Consider the following 7,812-nt stretch of genomic DNA (forward strand, 5'->3'; position numbering starts at 1 on the left):
CACTTTCGATCCAGCTCTCTGCTATGGCCTGGGAAAGCAGTGGAAGATGGCCCAAGTGCTTGGGCCCCTGTACCCACATGGAGGACCTGGAGGAAGCTCTTGGCTCCTGGCTTTGAGTCTGCACAGCTCCAGCCGTTGCGGCCATCTGGGGAGTGAACCAGCGGATGGAAAACCTCTCTCTCTCTGTCTCTACCTCTCTCTCTGTAACTCTGTCTTTCAAATAAATAAAATAAATCTTTAAAAAAAAAATCCAAACATTGGGGCAAGTGTGGTGGCACAGCTGGTTAACTACTGCTTGGTATGCGCAGTGTTGCTTTGAGTCTGCTTCCCCTCCAGCTTCCTGTTGAGGTGCCTGAGAAGGCTGAGAAGGCAGCTGATGATGGCCCAAGAGCCTGGGTTTCTGCCACTCACATGAGAGATCCACGTGTCATTCAAGGTTCCTGGCTCCTGCCCGGCCCAGTGTTGGCTACGGCCATTTGGGGAGTGAATTGGTGAATGGAAAAACTCTCTCTTGTCTACCTCTCTGTCACTCTGCCTTTCAAATAAATAAGTCAATCTTCCCCCCAAAATGCAAATATTTGAGAACTTGCCATAAGATGAACATGTCCCTTGTTCAAAAGATCTTCCTTGTTGACTCCAAAGTGGAGGGAAGATAGGCGGGAGATGGTACTTTGGGGGTGCACCTGAAAGGTCTTGTGGTCTGAAGTTCTTTGGTCCATTAGGTTGCCTGTCCGGCAGCAGCACAGAATCCTCGATGTATCCTGATGGAGTAGGTCAGGAGTTATTGGGAGAAATAGAGGTCGCCAATCTAGAGTTGGAGATAACTACAAGGCTCCCCACTTGCAATGGCCTTGACCTTAGACAATGCCCATTAAGAGAAACAATCGGGGGCTGGTGCTGTGGCATTGTAGGCTAAGCCTCCAGCTGTGTTGCCAGTATTCCATATGGGCACCAGTTTGAGCCTGGATGTTCCTCTTCTGATCCAGCTCTCTGCTAGGGCCTGGGAAAGCAGTAGAAGACAGTCGTAGTCCTTGGGCCCCTGCACCCACGTGGGTGACCTGGTTCCTGGCTTCAGGTTGGCCCAGCTCTGGTTATTGTGGCCATTTTGGGGGGTCAACCAGCAGATGGAAGGCCTTTCTGTCTCTTTCTCCCTCTGTCTGTAACTCTACCTCTCAAATAAATAAATAAAATCTGAGAGAGAGAGAATCAGAAGATAGGAGGGATGATAATCAATTAGAACCCAGAGAGGCTTCTCCATCTACTCTCTTGGGTGCTTCTGGTCTGTGCCACATGTATGCTGCTCTTACTTCTTCTTTTTCTTTTCTTTTCTTTTTTTTTGACAGGCAGAGTTAGAGAGAGAGAGAGAGAGAGAGAGAGAGAGATATGTCTTCCTTCCGTTGGTTCACCCCCCAAATGGCTGCTACGGCCGGTACGTTGCGCCCATCCGAAGCCAGGAGCCAGATGCTTCCTCCTGGTCTCCCATGTCCAAGGTCCTGGGCCATCCTCCACTGTCTTCCCAGTCCACAGCAGAGAGCTGGACTGGAAGAGGAGCAATCGGGACAGAATCTGGCGCCCCAACCGGGACTAGAACCCGGGGTGCTGGCACCGCAGGTGGAGGATTAGCCAAGTGAGCCACAGCGCTGGCCTGCTGCTCTTACTTAATCAATCCCCAGAAACGGGTCTCCCTGGAGGAAGACACATGGGTGCTTCCTTGGGGTAGGGTGAGAGGCCCACCCAGCCCCACAAGGAGCCATCAGTGACAGTGGGTATATCCTGCTTGCTTTGGTGGGCTCTCATCAACAGCCTTCTCTATCAAGCCATTCTCCAGGTATTTGTTGAGGGTTTACTCATGGGCCCCTCTGACAACCCCAGTTGATACTGCCATAGGGCAGATACCGAGGAACCAGACATGAGCCCCTTTAAAAGGCACTCACAGGCCGGCGCCGCGGCTCACTAGGCTAATCCTCCACCTAGCGGCGCCGGCACACCGGGTTCTAGTCCCGGTTGGGGCGCCGGATTCTGTCCCGGTTGCCCCTCTTCCAGGCCAGCCCTCTGCTGTGGCCAGGGAGTGCAGTGGAGGATGGCCCAGGTGCTTGGGCCCTGCACCCCATGGGAGACCAGGAAAAGCACCTGGCTCCTGGCTCCTGCCATCGGATCAGCATGGTGCGCCGGCCGCAGCGCGCCGGCCGCGGCGGCCATTGGAGGGTGAACCGACGGCAAAGGAAGACCTTTCTCTCTGTCTCTCTCACTGTCCACTCTGCCTGTCAAAAAAAAAAAAAAAAAAAAAAAAAAAAAAGGCACTCACATGGAGACCAAGCTCCATGCTCACCTGTGGTGGCCCTGAGTGTCTGTGATACCAGGCCAACATGTGAGGAGCTCAGTGTTGACTGGGGTCGTCAGAGAAGCCTCTGTCCACGATGTGGGCTTGATGGGCGGGGAGGACTTGTCACGGGGTGGAAGGAGGACTGCAGAACATCCTAGTGTCACAAAGTGGTGAGCGCCGAGATGTGGGGGAGAGGGAAGCCAGGGCCCGTGGGCCAGGCTCTCTCACTGCAGTGTCACTGCTGTGCCTCCAGCTAGGGGGCCTCCCTTCGAGAGGGGCTGTGGAGAGAAAGATGGCCAGGGGCCTGAGAATGCACGGCACACGTGCCTGCTTAAACCACACGTTTTGGAAACGTGCTTCCTGCGGAGGGGCCGTACGTGTCCCACAGGGAGCTCTGAGTCTTAGTGATGTTAGTAAGGGCATTCATTGTTGAAGATGTTGGGTCCCACCTACTGGGCGGTGGTCAGATTCACCCTCTGTCACACCCAAGACAAACACGTATTTGTTTAAGAGGCTCATCCTCACATGGTTTACAGAAATGGAACTGCCTATGGCTGTGGGACCGCCATGAACTTGAAACTGACTACAGCATAAGCCCATATCTCTCTCATTTTGTTTTAAGTCACCAGTTACCAGGGAAGGACTGTTTGGTTTCCTCTGGTCCTACCAGTTTGTTGGTGCTGAAGAAATGGCAAACAACCGAGTGGGCTCTGGCAAATTCCTACGGCTCCCCGCTCTCATCCCCAGTAGGTTTGCCAAATAAAACACAGGATGCCCAGTTACATTTGAATTCCATGTCAACAAAGAATACTTTTTCAGTAGAAGTATGTTCCAAATATTGCAAGTGTGACTGTGTGGGTGTGGGTGTACCTGTGCTAAATCTGGCAACCCTAACTCCCAGCCACTTCCTGTTTTCATTTCAAACCTTTGCAGAGAGCATTTGGGGTCTCTCTGTAGTAGAGGGGTGTCCGGCCCACTCCCACAGGGACTGTGCTGCAGAGTCACAGGCCTTAAGAGGAAATGTTAAGTCCTGAAAGACCTGAGATCACCCCGGATTGGGAGCTAGGGAATGCTGGGAGGATGTGGGGCTGGCAGTGTGGGAAGCATCTGGCTTCAGGTCCCAGGTCTGCTTTTGGCTGAATGACCTTGGACATGAGGCTTCATTTCCCTCGTCTCATAGAAGGTGGGGGCTGAGCTGGAAGAGCCCTGGGCCCTTCCAGGGATGGCATGGGAAGGCTGGGAAGAATGTTCTGGCTCGGGGTGTGGAGTCTGAAGGGCAGGAGTGGAGGCAAGACGTTGGGTTGTTCTCCTGTGCAAGTGTGGAGGGTGAGAAAAGGGCCAGAACCACGAGAGAGGCTTACCAGGTGACCAAGCCTGGAGACCACACTTTAACCCCAACCTGGGTCTGAAATCCTGATGTTTCAGTCCTTGGTGGGAGACACCCTCTCATACCAGAACGCACGGTAGGATGGCTCAGGGTGCCCCTCACCCATTTCCCCACTGACCTGCACACTGGAGCTTGTACATTGTGTCAGGCGGCCATGTTCGCAAGAGGTCTCGGAGGTATCTCCTGGCTGAATACCCAGGCTGGATCTGTCGCTGGGTCTGGCTCTCTGGTTGACTTCGGAAGTAGAGGTACGGTTGCCAGGCTCTGTCCTGCTCCCTCTGTAGGGACATCAGTCAGGAAACAGCACAGCTGCTGAGCCCTGAGCCCCCCCAGTGACACAGGCGAGCTAGCACAATCCTCAGCAGTAATCCAGAAAGTCCCGGAAGGTGCTAGAAGGCACCAAAAACAGATGCCACGGCTAACAAAACATAAACCAAGAGCCCATGGAGTGACGCTCTGAAAGGCCCCTGCAGATTTGCAGTTGGAAGGAGAAGGAGGAATGACAAACTCCAGACCCCCATCTTGAGATAAAGCATTAGAGAAGGATAAAGGCCTGTGGCAATGGTGTTAGTACCCTTAAGGATGGCCCTGGACTGCAATGGGAAAGCATGGGAAAGCAGTGTGCACACCCATGTCAGCACTCAAGTGTTTGTAAGATGAATAATGGGACAGACAAACCACATCCATGTTCATGGGGAGCACAGCATTTTGAGGATATCTGGCTCTGCTGCATTGCATTTCAGCCAGCGAGACTCTTCTTGGACCCTACCTGCCAAAATGGGTCCCACTGTGCCTGACAGCATGGGGAGCCAGTGTGAATCATAACATCTTACATACACTTGGCTAAGGATTTACACTGTCTACAGAGTCTGCACCTCATCGTCATCCTATAGCATGGGCTGAGTTAACACCACCACATAAGTGGTGCAGAAATCCAGGGGACAATCGGTCAAGCACAGGAATGGCAAACGTGGTACTTATGTTGACATCCCTCACCTTTTCCCTTGCCAGTGGCAGACATCACTAATCCATCATAGCATTCTTGGCTGCTGAATGGAACATGATGTGAATCCCTTTTCCCTTTTAAAACACTTTTTAAAAATTGAGGCATACTTTATAAGAGCATGTACAGAGCTTAGATGTAAGTTGGGTAAAAATGAACAACTGTATTCAACTTTAACCAGCACAGAAAGTCCCCTCATGCCCCTTCCAGTCCATGTCCTCCCACCCACCAGGCGATCATTGTCCGGATTTCTAACACTGTGGACTGTTTTTTTTTTTTTTTTTTTTTTTTTTGACAGGCAGAGTGGACAGTGAGAGAGAGAGACAGAGAGAAAGGTCTTCCTTTGCCGTTGGTTCACCCTCCAATGGCTGCCGTGGCCGGCACGCTGCAGCCGGCGCACCGCGCCGATCCGATGGCAGTAGCCAGGAGCCAGGAGCCAGGTGTTTTTCCTGGTCTCCCATGGGGTGCAGGGCCCAAGCACCTGGGCCATCCTCCACTGCACTCCCTGGCCACAACAGAGGGCTGGCCTGGAAGAGGGGCAACCGGGACAGAATCCGGCGCCCCGACTGGGACTAGAACCCGCGGATTTCTAACACCGTGGACTGTTATTTCTAGTCTGAAACTTCACAGAACGGAAACACACAGCACACATTCTCTGACGCTCCATGAAAGTGATTTGCAAGTGGGGACTGGCCTGAGAGATGAAACCCATTTACCACGCTTGGCTAAGCAGCTCCCCCAGGCAATCACGTAGACCGGGAGAATACAGGATTTTTTTTTTTTTGTCTGCTATTATAAGACAATAATTGAGACTGGGTAATTTATAGGACACAGAGATCAGGTTCTTAGCTTTGGAGGCTGTGCAGTCCAAGATCAAGGGGTCTCTGCATGTCACCCGACCGTGGGACGAGAGAGCACACATGAGCACACACACATGCACATGCATGAAGGTTGGGGGCTCAGTGCCTCTTTTTTTTTTTCTATTTATTTATTTGACAGGTAGAATTATAGACAGTGAGAGAGAGAGACAGAGAGAAAGGTCTTCCTTCCGTTGGTTCACTCCCCTAATGGCCACTACGGCTGGCACTGCACCAATCCGAAGCCAGGAGCCAGGTGCTTCTTCCTGGTCTTCCATGCAGGTGCAGGGCTCAAGCACTTGGGCCATCCTCCACTGCACTCCCAGGCCACAGCAGAGAGCTGGCCTGGAAGAGGAGCAACTGGGACTAGAACCCGGCGCCCATATGGTATGCTGGCGCCGCAGGCAGAGGATTAACCTAGTGAGCCACTAGTGCCATCTTTCCATCAGGAACCACTCCAACCACAGCATTCATCCAGTTCTGAGAGCAGAGCTGTCACGACCTAATCACTTCGTTAGGGTCCTCTACTCAGCTGGGATTAAGTTTCCCACACATGAACTTTGCGGGAGGAGGGGGTCACATGCAAAGTATAGCAGAGAGTAAAAGGCTCAGCCAGTCAGCAGTGGGGTTAAACAAGAACTCAGGGCCTCAAAGTCCACAGCAGAGCAAGGCCTCCTGTTCTTCCAGAACTTACCATCTCATCATCAGAGCAGGACTTAGCCCCATGAACCACCTCGATGTCAAAGCAAGAAATAAAGATGGCTTTAAAGTAGGTGCCTCAGTGAGTATCCCAGACAACAGGGACTCCAAAGCTGCAGCGAGGGGGACATCAAAGGGGTCCAGAAAGTACAAGCAAAAGAGTAGGAGGGAGAGAGCTTGGTGAGAAAACCTGGGGAGGACCAGGGTGCTGGGTTCAAGGCTTGCTCTGCCTCATAGACTTTACGACCTGGGATGAGCCCTGGAACCTTTCTGAACCCTTTCTCTAAAATGCAGCTAAAATCCTAGAAGGTTTGGAAAGTTCACGGCTCTTGGAATGAAAACTAGAGCGAGTGTGATTTCACAGTGCCTAGCACAGAGTAGGGTCTGGGCATCACTGGGAAATCCATGCCTAAGTGAATGGACAGCCCTCATCCCAGCCCCACCCCTGTCAGTTACCTGAATTGTAGCATTCTCTATAGTACTAACACACTCCCTGCTTTTTGATGGTGGAAATGAAATACAAGAGGTCTTCAAAAAGTTCATGCAAAATGCCAGTTATGAAAAAAACTACACATGGATTTCAGAAATTTTTAAGCTTTTCATTTAATTTTTTTTTGACCCTTTTCAATCCCCCTGCAAAGTAAGCTAGATGTGTCTCATGGGGCCAGCTGGTGGTGAGGCGAGAGGGTCTTGGCTCTCACTCTCTCTGGTCTCCCCTCCCCTCCTCGCATGCATGAAAGTGCTTTCTCATCTCCCACACTCCCAGGGCGGGGGTGGGGGAGGGATGTCAGGAGAACACGGGGAGGAGGAGCCTGAGCAGAGGCTGGGAGATCCAGCCCCACCCTTGTCTGGCATGTCTCCTTGGACAGTCACTCAGGGTGAGGATTAAATGAGCTGAGGATGTCAAGCACATACTCAACACTTAGCACATAGTAGGTGGCCAACAAATAGATATTTTCTCTTTCCCCTTATTGGGCATGTGGGAGACTACGTTATTTGCACAGCACTCCTTCCCCTCACTAACCCCTGTTTGTGACTATGGAACTCTTTTCCCAGATGCTTGCTTTCCCAGACTCCACTGCACCTTGAAGTGGCCACACGACCTAGTTCCGGCCCATGAGCCCCAAGGGGCTGCTGGGATGTCCTTGCTTCTTAGGAAAGGGACAGCTGTGCGAGGATGGCCTCCTGGCTGCTGCTGCCTGCTTTGAACCAAGACAGGACCTCTGGAAGCCTGGCAGTCATCTTGTAAGTGCGCTTAGAAGCTGAGGAAGAAAAGCCAACATTGCAAGGGTGGTGGAGTCCTCCATGACACTGGAGACCGGCTGGGTAAGCATGTCAGTCCCGTCTCCAAACTCTGTCACTCGGTGCTTTGGCTGTGGCAGTTCCCCCAAGGCTTGTGCGTGAAAGGCTTGGTCCTCAGGTTGTTGGTGGTGGGAGGGTCTCAGGTCCGTGGGAGGTGTGCCCCCGACAGGTACTGGTGGGCCCCAGCCTCCTGCTGGGCACTGTGACCCCTCTTTCTCTCTGTCATGCTCTCCTGCCATCC

Source organism: Oryctolagus cuniculus, chromosome 3 (assembly GCF_964237555.1).
Source record: "Oryctolagus cuniculus chromosome 3, mOryCun1.1, whole genome shotgun sequence".
Taxonomy (NCBI): domain Eukaryota; kingdom Metazoa; phylum Chordata; class Mammalia; order Lagomorpha; family Leporidae; genus Oryctolagus; species Oryctolagus cuniculus.